Below are 15,706 nucleotides of genomic sequence, written 5' to 3'. Positions count from 1 at the left end.
CCAGCTTCTCTTGGCCTCCACCATGCTTTGGTGGGCTCTGCCTTCCCCTCCAGGCCAAGCCAGGCAGCCGAGTGCTGCTGCCAGGCTGGGAGATGTGTACGGATAAGGCACACGCCCTGCACAGGGCTGGGCGTACAGGTAGCACTTCTCGCCCAGGAGACTGCAGCCCTCAGGAGAGACAGCACAGGGCACGTGGCAGCCCACTGCCAAATCCTTCTGCTGGGGCACAGCATGTCAGCCCAGTGTGTGGCCATCAAAACTGGCATCACCATCTTCCCCCTGCCCAGGGCCCCGTACCCTGCCACCCCTCAGTCACACTGGTCCCCCCCAGCCCATGCCCTGCTGCTTGCACCACCCTATCCCCGAGTCTGACCTGGACCAGGAGGGGCTGAGCCCCAGCTGCACGCTGAGGCCAGTGGCTACAAGCAGCCCCCCTTACCCTGAACTCTCACAGTGAGAGTAAAGCTGAGCCACAGTTTTGCAGCACTTTCAGGGGGCCACACAATCCTGCAGCAGCAGCAGCAGTCCCTGTTACAGCTCAGTCTGGCCACCTTCCGAAGATGCTGAAACTTTGGTGGAGCAGACAGAGACAGAAACCACTACCAGGCACATTGTGGGCTCCCAGAAATGGGCAGTCCTGGGCAGCTGGCCCACAAGGATGGCTGTGGGTGACCGGGGTGGCCAGAGCAGGGAGAGTCCCCTGCACTGCTCCTGCACATGGAGGCAGAGCCTGGGCACTGTGAGTGCGTGCAGAGGTACTAATAGAGACCTAGGGCGAGCGTCCCAGCCCTGCCTGCCTCTCTCATTCTCTTTGCAGAGAGAATCTGCAAACATATTAATCTCATCTCACACACAAACCCTCCGTCCTGATCCCAGAATCCATATATTAGGAGATTTACATAAATTACCAGCTATCAATAGGGCACATGAGGTGCAGGGGCTGAGAGCCAGCACCCCTGCCAAGAATACAGTACAAGAGGATTGGAAAGAAGGGAATGGGAGGGGGCTGCAGAGGAGGGCTAGGAGCACAGACCTGGTGAGCAGAGGTCTGGAGTGGCAGTGTCTGGCTGTGCTCTCTGGGTCTCTGAGTCACACACTGCAGCCACTGTATGGCTTGGCTGCAGTGGTAGGTACATAACTAGCAGGGGGAAAGCTATGAGCTCTTCATAGCACTGCTTTGCTTTATTCAGGGCTTTGCATTTGCAGCCTAGGTCAGAGCTCACCTTAGCTGCTGGCATCCCCAGGTCTCAGGAGCATTGGGGACCCAGAGCTGTGTGGCTCACTGCAGAATTCAGCAGAACTCCCTTGTTTCCACCTGAGGGGTTTTTCCTCTGCCGAGAGAGGAGGAAGGTGTGAGTTCAGCCCCTGACCACACCACCTGGCCAGAGTCAGGATGCTCTCTCCTTAGTTGCACTGAAAAGGGCATTCAGGCTTCTCTGAGCCCTGAGAAATACAGGTGCTGCTTGGTGAGCATTGTGAGAGCCACGCACAGAGCCCTGGCATGCAGATGCAGAGAAAACCACCAAAACAGATTTCCTTCCAATGTGTTTCCTGGGACAGACCTCCTCTGCACAGGGGGTGATGGCCAAGCATAGGGCAGACACAGAAGTGCTCCAGCTGACACCAGGACGAGGACACTGCCGTGTAATGCTGTGCATTTCTAGATCCATCCCCTTGGCATCTGCCTGGGGCACAGCCCCATTCCCATGACCCGAAGTCTCAGACCCTGGGGCGAGCCCTGGTCCCAGGAGATGGGTCCTTCCTTCCTTAGACGGGCAGTGTGCTTGACCTGTTCCGCAGCATCTTCTGAGCGAACCGGGCAGCAGTCCCGGACGCCCCTGCCTGTGAAGAGCCCCGAGTCGGGTCCCTTTTGTCACCAGCCCGGGGACCCCTCGGGCTGAGCGCGCTTCTCCCGCAGTGTTCTGCTGCCCTCGTGGGTCCAGAGCGCTCATTGCAGCCCCGCACCCGCGCCGGCCCCGCGGCTCCCTCCCCGCTCCTTCCCTGCAGAGAGACAAGGCACCGGTTGTTCCCTCCCCTGACAGGAGGGAGGCAAGGAGAAAAAGGCAGGCAGCTCCCGGTTTTGGGTCTGGACCGAGGGGGGTGGGACGGGGAGCACTGAGAGGGGCCCCAGGAGCCGGTCCCAATCCTGCCGGTGGTGTAAAACAGGGTGCACAGCAAGAACCCCCTGCACAGAGATCACAGTAGTCAGAGCAACACCTCTTCGGAAGGGGCATCACGCGGCATCTGTCCCTCCACCTTTCCTGTGGACAGACAGACATCACAGCTGAGGCCAGGGTACCCACAGGCTGCTGGGCTATTCCACAACTGTGAGTACAGAGAGGTACTGGAAGCTTTTTCCAAGCTGAGGTGAGGTACACCCCAGTTCCAGTGCAGAGAAAGATAGAAAAGTACCCAGTGGGGCAAAGAAAAAAAGCTATGCAAGCCATGGAAAACAGGTCTGGGTTTGATTTATCTGCCAGAGAATCGGATTAAACAGGGGGGAATTCGTCTTTTGTTTTAAGATAGTGGGGCGGGGGGTGGAATAAGGAAAATGGGAGTAACCAAAATTAGAGTTCACATATACCAAAATTAGAGTTCATACATACAAGATCTCCTGGCAGTGTGACTAGAGTACACACAGACCTCAGCAGGTTTGGTTTGTGTTGGTATATGGCAACATATGCGGCACAATTGAAAATATGACTTGCACCATATGCTTGTACTTGTACAGCATCTACCACAGCAGACAGCATCCTTCCTAATGCCAGTGTTCAGTGTAGGCGCCCGGACTCACGTACATCCCCAGAAACTCTAGGTGTGGTCGAGAAGAGGCAAGTCCAACCCAGGTCTAGCAGATAGGTTCCAAACTGAGGCTGAAACTGGATTCAGATCCATGCCTGGTGTATCTGATACGAGGGCTCTGTGCCAGAGAAGATTGCCATGGTAAAAATGCTCCTAAGGTCTCTCAGCTCAGAATCAGGTTTTTGACCCTGCTGACGGCTCAGCCTGCCCCGCTGCATCCCCTCCGCAGGCCGGAGCATCCCCGCGGCAGCCCCGGCAGCGCCGCACGGAGCGCGGGCTCCACGCCGTGGCTGAGCCGGGGCAGCGCAGGCGGCTCCGAGCGGCGCTGCCCGCCCTGCCCGGCCGGCAGCTCCGGCTGTGCCCGCGGTCACTGTCCCACCGCGGTCACTGTCCCACCGCGGTCACTGTCCCACCGCGGTCACTGCCACGCGCCCCTAGAGCTGCCGTTCCCATCCCTGCAAGGGAAGGGGCTGGTTTTGTTTGTCTGCCTTGCTTTCAGCCGGGCCTTTTCATTGCTCTCCCCCTGCACTTATCTCAGACACCTTCATCAACACCATTGTCCCCGAATTAGAGCACAGCCCAGACACTTCGAATCCTGGCCCCTTTGCATCTGAGCTCTCCTCTTCCTGACACACAGGATGCTCTCTAATTTATTCACTAACCGATTATTTGTCTGCCTTAAAGGACTTGAAAAACACTGCCACTGTCAGATCCCAGGACTTTCATTTTCCACCACAGCCACTCCCTTTCACTGTAACCCTCATGCAGGGCCATAACATGGAAATTTGCTCACCCACCGCTGCTTTTTGTAGTCCCAGTGTGAATGGGCACTTGTAGACACATCCAGCATCAGGCAGATACACTTTGTCCAGTGCCTGGAAATGGCTGGGCAGTGTTTGCCTGGCTGTGCCTTGGGTGCAAGACCAGTAATTGACAGAACCTTTCAAGGGCAACATCTAATAAACCAGCAACCACCATCCAGTCTCTTGGATGCAGGAGGCAATCCCAGCATCAGCAGGCATCGGCACCAGCTCTGTCCTGCTGGGGAAGGAGCGAGGGAGTCTGACAGCTGTACAGCAGCTGCCAGAGGTGACAGCAATGCCTTGGCTGCTGCACCAAGAGAGAGCTCGTCACAGCTGCTCCTGAGGAGCAGAGTCCTCCCTTGCAGACCTGGAGAGTGTCACTGTGGGAAAGGCAGGTTGTCATCACAGCATCAAAGACTGCAGGTGTGGAAAAGGCAGCAGCTGGCCAGATGGCAAATTCTCCTGCAGGACAGGCCAGGCCAACCAGCAAGGTGTAGCTGCTGACCAGCAAGGGCATCTACAGCCCAAATAATCCAAAAATCAGCACAGCAGCTGGAACAGCACTCAAAGGTCAAAGGCAGCTTGAGTATTGGGGGCCAGGGCAGTGTGACCCTTTCCATACAAGTTTCAGATGCTGACAGAGAAAAAAAAGAACCTACAGTAAATGCAGACAAATTTCAGTCAAAAATTCCCATTTTCAGTGATGGGTTTTATATGAAGTGATGGGAGCCTTTCACCTCTGCAGCAAATTCTTCAGAGCAGCAGTACATTTTCTGTCCCAGTGCCTTCAAACCCTGACAGGACCCCCTTTGGGAAGGAGGGGTTTAGACAAAAGAAACAAGGAGAATTCCCTCAGTTATCCACCAGCTTACACCAAGTGACTGAACAGCTGCGTTTTGACTTAAAAATCTCTCCCTGGCTGTGCTTGAGCTGCACAGCTCTTTCAGGTGTGACAGGCAGACCTGCCTCAAGTACCGTAGCCTCCATGTGGGTGGGGACAATGGGACAGGTGACTCAGGTGGTTTCATAATCTGTCATAGCAATAGCCAGCACATGCACTCTATCCACCCTATCAAACCATCTCTAGTTTGCCTGTTCAGCATCAAACCACCTGCTACAGCAAGCAAGTAAAGTTTGCTGAGGAGTATTTTTCTGTTCTTGACCTGCGTTAAGGGCACCACCATCAGTTGCTTGTCTCAGAGACGTGTTTGAGCACGAAGAGAAGTGAGAAGTGTCACAGGAGCAGTGGAGGTGGCTGTACCTACTCAAAGAGACCAGACTTCTGGTTCAGCAGCTAATTACGAAGTCTCTCACACAACTGCTCATGGACTTTCTCCCCTCCTGGGGTCATAAGACCAAAGGCAGATCCCTGTGTCATCCTTCAAAGGACCTTCACCAGGGTGACAGCAACAGCACTGTAATCCTTGGGCACAGAAGCAGCTGCCAGTGCAGGTAGGGCCTTCAGGGCCAGGGCAGATACCAGCTGTCCATGGGAAACCATAAAGCCCTCCCTCTCTTAGTATTCCTCAGGAGAACCTCCCCTTGTAAGCAGCTCAGCAAAGGCTCTCCCGACCAAGCCACATTTTCCCAGCAATTCCCTGGGGACACTGGTGCACATCAGCTCACAAGTGCAGGTTCCTGCCTCAGCCTGTAGTTCATTTGCTCATGCTGAAGGGCAGTTCCATGACTGAGAGCTCACCTAGAAGCCTCCTCTGATGCCAGAGACCTCTATCTAGGCCAAGGCATGCCTCAGGCAAACACACCATAATAAATACTTCCAAGAAAATCCAACCATCACACATTTACTTCCATCTGCACTGGAATCCGCTCAACCCTGGATCACAGCTCTATTTCCGTCATCCAGAGGCTTCATGCCTGATCTGACCCCAGGGCAGGATGAGTGAAATTACCTTTGATGCATCTGAAATCCATCTGAAGCAGACACTAACCAGAGTGGGGAGCTTTGAGCAGTCCATAGGTCCCGAGGATGAGTTTTTATCTAGCACTATGCATGCAAGGGTCTCAAGAGGATTAATGGGTGGACAGAGAAGAGGGCAGAGAGTAGCAGGGTCTAATGATACCAGTGTACTCAGAAAGGGAAAGCCTTACTGTTCTTTAGTCCTGCCCTTCCCCGTGGAAATTGGGTGTTACATCTCCACCCAAAAGCCAGCAGATGTGATCCTCTCTCTCAGCTGCAGGAGGCAAGAGCTGCTGTTCTCTCAGAAAGCTGACGTGGGTAGGTAGGTGAAGACTTGGTTGTTCTGGGCACCACAGGTACATGGTCTAGGAGACCTCTGCCTCTAGATCCATGTGCAGACTGATGACATCAAGCTGGCAAAGGACAGGGATTAGTAACCCCTTCTTTCATCTGAGGGAGGGAGGGAGACTCAAACCACTGGGTTTAGTGCTGCAGGAGCATGGAAATACCCAGAGAAAATAGGAAGCTGGAAACAAGCTGCAGCCCATAGGTAATGAAGCAGAGTAGAACAGGGAGCTAGTTCAAGCAAATGCAGAGCCTTTGAAAAGAGACAAGTCTTGAGAAGAACTTCACATTCAAAACCGACCACAGCAGAGAGCTTTGTGAGTTTCCTGGACAATCTTTGGAGGGCTGGCTTCATCTGATTGTTATAAAGACAGGGGAATTCTGTAGGTAAATGTATCTGTACTCAGTAGTGTTAGACATGCCTCATCAGCTTGATTTCCTAGTTGTATGGCTTCCCTATGGTACTTACATATCAGAAAGACCAAGAATGCTTATAGATGTAAACACCACAACTGCCTAAACCAGCAGGTGACACAAGGAAAGGAATACAAGCTTTCTTTCTAATATACCACATTTAAAGAGATAAGATTAAAAGCAAGAATTTCTTAAATGGATAAAAACATATACTGAAAATAAACTTTATTTAATAACAATTCATTAAAAGTTTCTCCCACCGTTATTTTCACCAATTTTATACAGAGTTGAATATGCAAGTGAGGCAGACATGTTGTCTTACCAAAATCCAGCCCTAGGCAGTCAGCTAGATGAAGCCAAGGACACCATCACATACCTGCCTGTAATCTCACCAAAGTTACACTTTGTTAATGATCCAGGTACTTGGGTCTCCATTTCCAGGATTGAATACAAGAAAAGGAATGTTCTCAGGGTGGTATATGAACCAGTCTCAAAATGTAAGAACCCATGCAGAGATCTGAAGAGAACCTACTGCTCTACTTGCAACAGCTTTGGGCCCCACTGTGTCCCTTGAATTCCTGGAAAGCAGCCAGTTATGGCCAAGAAACACTGATTTTGTTTATTTTTATTTCACTTGGGCAGATCTTACTCACAGGTTAGTTTGAGAAGACTTCTCTCCAGAGAGCATTGGAATCAGCCAGGCTTTGCTGGGCCAAACTGCCAATATCCTGGTTTTCCTAGTTGGTGCCCTCTTTACTCTTTTAGAAGCTGTTCTCCCATTAACTGCTGTGCAATTTTGTCTCCCAGATCCAGGATCTCAAGGCAGTCAGTAGAGCCATCAAAACTATATTCCTCCTAGTATTCAAGCTCCTTTCCTATGTCCTTTGGGAAAGGTACAGCCAGGTGACACTGGCAAGATTCTTCCCCCCCCCCCCCCCCCCCCCCCCCCACTCACAGGTAACTCTTTTCCTGTGTAGAAAAAGGGGAGTCAACATATGGCAAGAAAAGAAAAACACCTTTCTGGTACTCCTGTCACTCAGGAAAAAATCATTTTCACAGGCTGGCATGTTCCCTGTAAGTGGTGGGATCAAAGCAACGGAGACAGACACCTTGCTCAGGCAGTGATTCCCATGGTTTTAGATGTGCAAGATCGAAGTGCAGTTCCAGTAGATGACAGAGCTCCTGGGCAAGGTGCAAAATAGTTGCCCTGAGGAAGAATTTGGGCTGCTGTGTTTTCTGCAGTAGCTGGAAAGGTGCTATCCTGGGCAGCATAAGCAGATGGAGCCTGAAGGCACAGGAGATGAACAAGACCCAGCTCTCCCTTTCTGGGAGGCCGAGGCAGCCACTGACCTGCAGTGCCTTCACAGCTCCCAACCTGAGCCAGGCCTGATCCACCTTGCCCATCAGTTCTGCCTCATTGACCACACACAACCTCTTCCAAATGCTGCTGTAAACAGCAGGCTCTTGGAGGGGGCTGGAAGGTGGCAATGGTAAGGTTCATGAGTCACCTCCTGGCTCTCTCCTCTCCAAGCACAGCCACCTTGCCATGTGGAGGAAACCTTTGGCAGCTGTTTTGTGCTGGGAGACAGAGCTTGTTGAGCTTGGCTGAGTAATCCCAGCCACTCCCGTCACTGCAGCTGCATGCATCCTTGTTCTCCCAACCCAAGGATCGCTGCCTCGCTGAATCACCCCATTAAATTGCTAATATCTTATTGTTCTTTAAGATTTTGAAACTTGCTGCGAAACGTTTACAGATAATTTTTTTTTGCCTGCAGTCACTGTGCCTAATGCCCAGTCATTGAGTGCCATATGTGTTTATATGCACTGCAATTTTCCACTTGATTACATTTTACCACAAACACTTTCATCCACTCCGCAAAGACAGCAGCAACACATCCATAATGTTCAGAGCAGCCCAGACAGACAGAGCTCAGACACAAATGTCTCCACTGGATGGACACTGCAAAATGTGAGCTTCTTAAAACCAACTGACCCAGTCTCCAATTGTGAAGTCTCCAAGGGCACAAACACCTCAGTCACCTACCAGGATGTGCAAAGTTAACGTCATGCTCCAGCTTTCCCATTAAGCACCAGGTGCTGCTTGTAAGTCTGGAACAGCTACACGACATGGACATGCTTGCCAATACCCAAGGATATCTCAGATTTTCCAGGAGACAGAGGATGACCCAGGCTGCTACAAGGTTGATTAGCACCTGAACCTGAAAAAAATCCATTGGGACAGCAACAGCACAGCATGCAGCACAGACAAGTTCTGAAATTAGATCCTCAACCCCAAAAAGTGAAGGCAAGTTCTCATTTAGCCTTCAACTAACTGGACACAGTCCAGCTTGTCTTATTGTGGGAGATTTCAACTCCTGATGGCTAAACCTTCCCATTTGCAGCTAGGCAAGTCACATTGTCAGCCAGGTCAGTCTTCCAGGAGAGGAGAGGCAACATGATCTACACAGCAACATTGGCATCCCCATGTGAGCTTGTTCTTTTCACCAGTTCAGCACAGAGCAGAGAATGCTGGGTCAGCTGCAGCAGTGAGCCAAGCCTCAATACTGTGCTGGTGTGGCAATAGTGCTTTTGCTTCTACAGTCCTTGCTCTGCAATGTCCCATCCTCTCCAGTGCCTGGTGTGGACACTCACTGTGGGCAAGTGGCAAACATCTGCCATGTCATGATCAACCACTCTCATTCCATCACCATCCGCCTGAGCTGGCACTGCTGACTGGCTCTGCTGACACACAAAAGGCTAGTTTGGTGAGGAAGCTCTTCATGACTCTGGAGAGCGAAGAACATAGCCTACAACATCCACAAAAGATTTTACATAGGGAAATAGAATCGCCTGATACTTCCCTTACATCCTGGGTTATCTGGGATAACCTCTGCCTTGCCTTCAGACTGTTTCTTGTGTTATGCCCAAGAAGGAAATGTTACTACCTCTTACTGGATGCAAACTGTCCAGGGACAGGCCAGTTTGCATGTCTGCTGCTAATGAACATCCTTGACTGAACTCATGGGAGCAAACATAACCACCCTACACAGGAGAAGAGGCACTAAAGCTGTTAGTGGTCACTAGTCAGGCAGTCCAAAGCCAGTGTTCCTCACCCTGGACCCATGAGCACAAGTGTGCAGAAAACAAGGCAAATGAGCGAGTCTGGCTGCCAAGAAGGGCCACCACTGCTCTGCCAGGCACTTACAGCCTCTCTTTCAACAACACTGATTAGCACCACCAGCACAAAATCAATATTTACTTAAGAGAAATGCTGGTTGAGAGAAACCCAGCAGTGACCCTGGCAGAGGCCACTCCCAAGACATGGGGCAGCATGTCTATCAGAGGGAGCACACACTGCCTGCTGGAAAGTGCCTGTTAACTCTTCTTTTGTTTGAGACTTTCTACCTTCCAGACTTCTGATGCAGTCAGCCCTCAAGAGGCACAGGTGTTTATTCCAGATGAGTTCATTGCCCTCCCTTGGGACTCAGATTGTATCAGTTTTTAGGTCTGTACCTAAAAGGCAACTTTTTTGAGGAGGAAACAAACAACAAGAGGTGTAGGAGCGAGATTGTGTTTTTTTCCTTGGCTGCTTCACTGAGCCCATTCAGCCTGCTGCTAGAACTCAAGCTCACATGGCAAAGTAAGAGGGTCTGAGCTTCCTAAACTCAGCTGGGACTGTCACCTGCCTGGCTGCATCTCACACAGGAGAAGCTGCATTGAGCTTTGGGGTTTGGCCCTGTGTTGTTGCCTCCCTGCCACTGCAAGATGTGGCGACTTCAAAGCACAGCTCATTCTATCCACCACGCTTCCTTGGTGTAATAGAGTTGGAACAGTCTCATGCTAGAGCCATTTATCTGGGATAAGACTATTAACTCTCTTCTAGGCTCAACTCAGGGCTTATTTACTGGTTTAATGCATGAGGCCAGAGAGGATCCCTTGAGTCTCTGTATTCAGTCTCCCACCTTATGATACTTGACCACCTTGTCCCAGATCTTTACATCACATTCCATCTGACCTCTAGCACAACACCTACATCTTCTTTCTCTCCTTCTCTCCTCTTCTGTAAATGTTAGTTACAACCCAGTGCCCTGCACAGAGGGTCCCTAGAGATCCCCAGAACCCCTAAGGAGAATGGTTATTATTACCCCTCATTCCCACTGTGGAGGATATCAGCTTTCATCCATGAGAGGGAAGAGAATTCTATATGTATAGCATTCCTCGATTCCATGCTGATGGGACAGTGGGTACTGTAAAGCTTGATAACAGCAGATGATAAAATCCTTTTGGGACTATCACACATCTGATGTACCCCATTTTCATCCTAGTTAGGTGACAGGGCATTTGCAAGAGCAGGTACTGTGGCCCAGGAGATTCTCAGGCTGCAGGTGACTGGAAAGCATCCTCATGACAACATGACAAGTCCAGGTGAACCATGACAGAGACTCAGAAGCAACTTCCTTTCTGCACATGACAAAAGGGAGTTTCCCAGGAAGACTTCCACATCCATCTGCAAAATCATCCTCATTCTTTTTCTCTTGATGATCTCAGCCTGCTCTTCTTTCTCTTCTGACAGCTTTTCAGCCACTCTGTTGGAGGCTGATATGTTCCCGAGAAGCCAAATTTCTTCTCAACTGCCTTTGCACTGAAACCAAGATTTGAAGGGGAGCCTCAGGAGAGGGAGCAAAGTATGACACATTCAAGCTATAGTGAAATGACATATTCATTACAGCTAATGGGGGCCCACATGGCACCCCAACTGGATGCTGCCCCACTGCCCATTTCCCAGCTGACCCTGCTGGAGTTTCCCCCCTGCTCCCCTCTCCATGTTCCTGACGGTGTCACTCCAAGCGAAGTGGCTGATCTGATTGGCCAGGGAACACGAGGGGTGGCAGAGAAGGTGCTCACAGACATTTCTTGGCTGCCTCAAGGAAATAAAGGCCATCGCTGAGCCTGTCAAAATGATTAATTGCTTACAGAGAATGAGGGGGAGGAGGGAGGGAAAAGGAACGGGAGGAAGGAGAAGAGAAAGACAGATGGGATGGGGAGAGCTATAAACAAATAGCAAAAGCAGGAGACACAGGATTGTTCTGTGCTGGGGAAGAATTGGAAGCAAGAGGCCCCAGGCTGTGCTTGGAGTGAACTGGTGGCAGATGAATGGGTCCTTCACAGCCCCCAATTCCACTTGGAGATTTCTTCCTCAGGTGTGCACCACTCCTAAACACAGGCTCAAAGAGCACTAAGGCCTGCTCCACCAGAGCAGTGTCAGACCTGACAGCCCAAGTAACATGGTCCTGTGACACCTCAGTTCTACAAAACTCTGCAGTTCCCGTGAGCTGACAGACCAGAAGCTTATTACCTCAAATACCAAGCAAGGCCTTGCCTCCAGCTCCACAGCCTGTATTGACTGGCATTTGACCCAAGTACCCACCAGCATCAGTAATTCTTTGCTGCCAGAAGGATTTTAACCCAATGAAACACAGATGGTTGGGAGCAGCTTCAGAATATCAGAGGTCCTGACAAGGGAACTTGCAGCAGAATCGGCCCATTGCCTGTGCTACTAATTTCTTCTACAGAAACTATCCCCTCAGATGCTATTATCACCCCATGTGCCCTCTCTGTGGACATGGAGAATGTCCTTTTATAGAAGCAAACGGTTTGACCTCACCCCTTTAGCTGCTTTCAGCTCAGCTCAAGCCCTCACACAGCTCACTGCATGAGGCCAGTACTGCTTAAGCAGCTCAAGGGGCACAGAGCATGCAGCAGATTTGGTAACACAGATTACCTGCACACAGGAGAGCCTCCCTTCCTGGCTTCCCAAGAGGTTAAGTCACACCCAAAGGTCCTCCCCATCAAGGCATTCAATGGCAAATCCTGACTATTCAGGAAAAAAAAAAAGAACAGCTGACACTGGGACAAAAGTCACACTTGTGCTCCTGCCATCTAGTAGAGCGACATTTCTTACAGAAAGGGCAATGCCCTGCCGTGTCAAAGTCTGGGATTGCTCAGGGTTTGCTGCAAGTTTGTTAAGGGAATTCTGACCCTGCTACCTACTACAGCACAATCTACCTTCCCCCTCTACAAAGAGCACAAGGTGCACTCCAAATGTAAGCACACATTTAAAGTGTTGCTGTAAATGAGGAGCAGCCTTCCTCTTGTGTTCAAGAGGGAATAAAAGTCACTACCTGACATACCTTCCCATCCTAAGCAATGTGACCAGTGATTTTCCTAACTGCTGTCATGATGAGCTCTGGATGGAAAACCCTGTTAGATCCTGTCCTGAGATCTACTGTTCTCTTTCATTTGAGTTCCTGTGGTGAACACTAGCCATGGGAAGAGGCTGAAAATCTAAGCTGCTCTCATTTGTCTGAGCTCAGAGCCAGCAGAGAATGAGACAACATGGCTTCAGCTCTCCCCTTTTGTTCTGGTTTAGGGCAAATTTGGGAGAAAACCTCTAAAGGGGTTCCTCTAGAAAACAGATTTGAGCAAGGCCCTCCCCCAACTGGTCAGGGAAAATAGTTCCTTGGAGAAAAGTGGAAAAAAACTGTTTATTTAGCCAGCAAAGCATTCACCAGCACAAAAATGAACAATACTAAACAACAAAACTTCTTGCTGCTCTGAAGAGATGACAAATTCAGAAGGTCCTGTTTGTGGGTTGCAGCTCGGCTCACTCAGTCTGTTATCAGTCCCTCCCTGCTGGAATGCAGCGGAATGCAGCGTCCTGGGCCCGCTGGGCCACAGTGTGAGCTCCCACTGTTTTACCTTTGTATCTGCTTTGATTTCCAGTTACAGAAAGAATAATCACCCTGATGGAGACCTTCACCTCAAGTAAAGGACCCAGCCTTGCAAAGACAGCAACTGCCACTGAAATCAATGGATCCAGTAAGCTTAAGTGTTCAGATGAACCAACACTGTATGCTCACATATGGTCTGTCCTGTCCCCTCCCATGTTAGAGCTGCTGATTAATCAGAGGCAATCCCTCTTCATGCAAACTACACCAAAGTGTTTAACCTGACAAGACCATGAATGACAGCTGTAGGAAAACCAGGTAACATAGATCCCATAGGTACGATAATTCGATCAAAGCCGACAAAACCCAAACAAAAGCATATAGTGGATTGTGCATGAGTGGATGATGAGGCAAGACAGCAAATGACAGACACAGAGAAGTCACCACTGCCTCCTTTTCTTTACCTGTCATGCAGTCCATCAGGTTCTTCATTGCTCTTGTAGAAAATGACATTATCAGGAAAAGAGCCTGAAACTGCTTTCATGTTGCCTATCCTAAGCTTGCTGCATGCCAGTCAAGGCCCCTGCCTGCTCTCTTCCACACCACAAACTGCATGCAAAATGTGGAGAAAGGAGACAGAAAATTTAAGACCTTGTTTCTGTGGTTTTTGCTGTCAGTTTGTGGCCAGGCATCGAGATGGAAGTGCAAGGTGTCAGTGGGGGAAGGACTGGTCTCCCAGATACGCTCTCTCCCTTACTAAGTAGGACTGGAAGGATTTTGCCTCACTGCCTTCCTCCCCAAGCTTTTCAAGCCACACAAACCCTCTTTGCTGCTCTGTACCTAGGCAGAGATGGCTCTGTGGAGCAACAGGAGCACTTAGTTATGCATCTTGTGGACTTCACGGTGGCTCTAGTGACAGCCTCCATTGTTTGTGGGATATTATCCCCCCCTTCCCTCCTTCTAACAAAGATTCTGATTAATGATCGCTCATTCCTAATTGTCAAATTTCTTTTCTTTCATCCTGTGTCTAATCACCAGTGACAGAAGCCATTACGCAAATGAGAGCAGACGACTTCCCACAACTGTTCTCGTTGGTAAAAGCCTTGTAATTTAAAGCTCTGATTTGTAGAGGAAAGCTGCGTTTCCCCAAGGCGTCCGGGCATCTGTTCCACTTACACTCCAAGAGCCTCGACTTCCGCTCCCTCCCCACACAATTAGTCCTCTTCTTGCAACAAATATTTGACTTTTCGAGGCAGTAATTAGAACTTACTTTGCATGTGTTTGTCACAGTACAGCATCTTTCCCTTTCTGTCTAGGCAGCAGCAATGCAGAGAAGTGCCCAGGGAAGATGGTGGCTTCAGAGCTTCCGAGGACATTAATGGGAGATTGCTTTCTGTTCCGAAACAGGAATAGAAGATGAAGACCAGAAGCAAGAGTGCAAGGAAGCTTCTCACACACACGAGGCAGAAATGCATTTCTCTAAGTGTAGAAACACATGAGCAAAGGCAATACTTCTGCTGCAATTGCTGCTCTGCTTCCAGGGCTGAGACCATGCATTAACAAAGGCCTGCCAGGAGATTGCTGAGACCCTGAGAGCACTACCCCCATTCTACGGCTTTAAAGGACAGTTGGCTGTGTTCAAGGTCAGCTTGGCCATTGATAAGAGCCGTTGCAAACAAAAGAAGTCTCTGCCCAGGCCTGCCCCTCTCTCTCTCAAGAGCTGCTTTGATGCCAAGGGTGACCCCTTGCCCCCAGCTGAGTCAGACTGCACTGCAGCTGTGTCTGATACCTCCTCAGCCCAGGCCTGATCCTCACCTCGTGGCTTCACCTTAGGCCTGATTTATCACTCCAAATATCCCTAAGCTGAGCATGACCCTGATCAATAAGGCGGCGAACAAGTGGATCAGCTAAAAAATCCATGTGCTTCTCCTTACACAGGAAAGATTCTGCAGCTATGATTTACAAGGATTAAGACTTCTCCTAAAAGAATCCCTCTTTTCAAGGAGCAGGGAAAAGAGGAGGAAAAAAAGGGAGAAGAAAGGTATTAAGGAACCTAAGTTAATAAAATAAAATAAGAAAAAGACTGTAAGTACAAGTGAAAAATCTTGGCCTCTGACCTAGTTTTCAAATGACACGGTTCTCATCTCTCAGTTTCCTTTGATCTTTGTACAACCAAAACATTTCTGAGCTAAAGCTCAGATGCCACCTGTAAGTTATCCAAGAGGCAATGCAGAGCTGAAAGGATCAGACACAGCAGATCACAAAGTTCAGTGGAAGACAAGCAAGGGTGTTCAGAGATGATGATCCCAGCAGGCACAGCAGGGAAGGGTGAGCACCCAGAGCCAGACTTTCTGCACTTGGCTTTCCTACTCCCTTCACATTCACCCTGTCCCCCAAGGGTGTGAGGAGAGTGCCATTTGCGGTGGCCCAGGCTGAGGCATCTCTCTCTCCCACAATGCCAACATCCTTCACCTACTATTCAACTCTTCCCTATTTTACTACATCTTAGCCATTTGTTCAGAATTAGTCAGCGTTTCACCAATAGTTACATTTCAAGATTGCTGTGGAGTTAATATTACTTAAAATAACTTTTGTTTACTAGGTAGAGAGGGCTTCATCTCCCAAGGCTGCTAACACACAGCACAGGTACACACAGGAAGCTTCCCCCCAAAATCTCAGGGACAATTAATTGAGTT

At 49.8% G+C, this 15,706-nt stretch overlaps 1 long non-coding RNA gene across 1 annotated transcript in view; it reads left to right on the top strand.

The window, feature by feature from the left end:
• Window positions 1–14,992, top strand: part of LOC134422028 (uncharacterized) — a 31,284-nt gene extending 16,292 nt beyond the window's left edge. Inside the window, exons 4-5 of the long non-coding RNA XR_010028717.1 lie at window positions 13,066–13,161; window positions 14,418–14,992. This is a non-coding gene — a long non-coding RNA (uncharacterized LOC134422028). The remainder of the gene's footprint in view (window positions 1–13,065; window positions 13,162–14,417) is intronic.
• The last annotated feature ends 714 nt before the right edge of the window (window positions 14,993–15,706 follow it).

Source organism: Melospiza melodia, chromosome 9 (genome assembly GCF_035770615.1).
Source record: "Melospiza melodia melodia isolate bMelMel2 chromosome 9, bMelMel2.pri, whole genome shotgun sequence".
Taxonomy (NCBI): Eukaryota; Metazoa; Chordata; class Aves; order Passeriformes; family Passerellidae; genus Melospiza; species Melospiza melodia.
The sequence above is the reverse complement of the archived record's forward strand: the minus strand, read 5'-3'. Positions and strand labels throughout refer to the sequence as shown.